Below are 2,688 nucleotides of genomic sequence, written 5' to 3' on the forward strand. Positions count from 1 at the left end.
CACTAGGTTTTCTCTTTTGTTTCAATCTAATTTTTAATTTAAAATAATTTATCTTAATGTGCCCCATTTTTTGATAATAATTGTACTCCAAATTTCTATGCTTGAATTCAGATTTAGATTTAAATCTACTATTGTCAAATTCTTTTTTCTCGATTCTACTCTTAATAACTAGACTTTCTGCCTGATCTCCACTAAATTCTTCAATAATATTCCTGTCAATCTACTCCTTAAATTTTAATGCAGATTTCATTTTTCGATACGAAAGGTACTCTCATTGTAATGAAAGTTTGCAGGTTTGGAGTTTATATATTTTGCAGGAATCTACTATCACAGGTTCAGTCGCAGTTTCATCATCATCATCTTTATCTGATTCTGACATCACCAAATTGTGGCATGTGCGTTTGGGACATATGAGTGAGAAAAGTTTGGGCATACTGAACAAAAGGGAACTTCTTTGTGGTCAGAGTACTGGTGATTAGAATTTTGTGAATACTGTGTCTTTAAAAAGCATAAAAGAGTTAGCTTTACTTCACCAGTAATTCATAAGACGAAAGGTACTCTTAACTATATTCATTCATATTTATGGGATTCACCTAGTGTTCTGTCTAAAGGATGGTATCAGGTATATGTTGACTTTCATTGATGATTATTTAAGAAAAGTTTGGGTTTTTTTGTTATACATAAGAATGATGTTTACCTCACTTTCAAAGAATGGATAGTGTTGATTGAAAAACAAATAGATAAATAGATCAAGAGACTTAGAATAGATAGTGATATGAAATTTTGTGCAAGAGAATTTGATGAATTTTGCAGGAATGAAGGGATTGTTTGGCATCGCACTGTCAGGATGACGCTTCAGCAAAATGGTGTGACTAAATGTATGAACAAAACGCTTTTGGAGGGAGTGAGGTACATGATCTTTAATGCAGGATTGACAAAAGACTCTTGGACAGAGGCGATTTCTATGACTTGTTATATTATCAACCGTACTCGTTCTACTGCTCTTGATTTTAAGACTCCTGAGAAAGTTTGGTCAAATACTTCTGCTGATTATTTTGATTTAAAAATTTTTGGATATCCAGCATATATGCATATAAATGATGAAAAATTAGAATCCCGAACTAAAAAGTGTATCTTTCTTGGGTATGCTTTTGGGGTGAAAGGATACAAATTATGGTATCCTGATCTCAAATTTTTAAAATTTAAAATCAGTAGAACTGTTAGTTTTGATGAATTCTCTATATTTTTTTCCAAGAAAGGGTCCTCCAGTTCTTATCAATCAAATGATAGTATGCAGAAGCATGTAGAGGTTAAGATTGGTAGTTCTGGTCCTTCTACTCAACAAGTGCCAGTAAATGCATCTGATTGTACAGATGAAAATAATTCAGAAGAGGAAGAATGTTTCATTACCAAAGATAGACCAAGAAGGGATATTCGACCACCACAAAGATATGCAAATTTGATTGCATATGCTTTGTTTGTTGTAGAAGAAACTGATGTAGTTAGTGAGTCTACTACCTAGTCAGAGGCAATTTCTTGTGATAATTTTGCTAAGTGGTTGATTGCAATGAATGAAAAAATTAAATCTTTCCATTGAAATGGGACTTGGGTTCTTGTGAAAGGGCCTTCAAATAAGAAAATTGTTGGATGCAAATAGGTCTTCAAGAATAAAGAAGGTATTCCAGGGGTCGAAAATGCAAGGTATAAAGCACGGTTGGTTGCAAAAAACTATAATTAGGTACAAGATGTTGATTTTAATGAAATATTTTCACCTGTTGCTAAGCATAACTCTATTCATATTTTGCTTGTATTTTGCTTGTTTTAGTTGCCATATATGATTTGGAGTTGGAGCAACTTAATGTTAAAACAACTTTCTTACATTGTGAACTTGAAGAGAACATTTATATGAAACAAACTCGGGGATTTGAAATTGAAGAAAAGGAAGACCATGTTTGTTTACTGAAGAGATCCTTATATAGATTGAAATAGTTTCCAAAACAGTGTATAAGAGGTTTGATACTTTTATGTTAGATCATGATTATTCAAGAAGTATGTATAATAGTTGTGTTTATTGTTATTCTTGGTTTTGATGATCACAAAGTAATTTGAAATGTTTATACTAACCAAGAAAGTGAACACTTTGATTGACCAAGAAAGTGAAAACTTTGATCAGGACTGATGGAACAAAGAAAGCATATGTTTGTTTATTCTCTGACTACGTTGCTTTGGATGTGGCAAACAAGATTGGAATAATATGAATGAATTTAGTCATTGTTTTGTTTCGATCAAAGATACTGTCTTTTAAGCATGACAATCTTGCTATTCTTGGTATTTTGAAATGTATCTAACCTCCTCGATTATAAGTATCTTCACATATCAAAGAATCAGGTATGAATAGGTCATGAAATGCAATTCAACCAAAAGAAGAAGCAAAAACAGGACACTCACGTCGGACGGCCGAAAGGAATCTGTCGGACGTCCGAAAGGATAAAAAGCACCAAGAAGGAAGCTCTGTCGGACGCTCGTGAGGAAGCATCGGACGTCCGGAAGGATCGGACGCTTGCCATCGGACGCTCATCAACCGCATCGGACGTCCGAAAAATTCCAAGCTGACTTGCCAACTCTCTGCCTGCGATCGGACGATGTGGTGTCGGACGATCAAGACGCATCGGACGTCCGAACTTCAAC

Source organism: Coffea arabica, chromosome 10c (genome assembly GCF_036785885.1).
Source record: "Coffea arabica cultivar ET-39 chromosome 10c, Coffea Arabica ET-39 HiFi, whole genome shotgun sequence".
NCBI classification, from domain to species: Eukaryota; Viridiplantae; Streptophyta; class Magnoliopsida; order Gentianales; family Rubiaceae; genus Coffea; species Coffea arabica.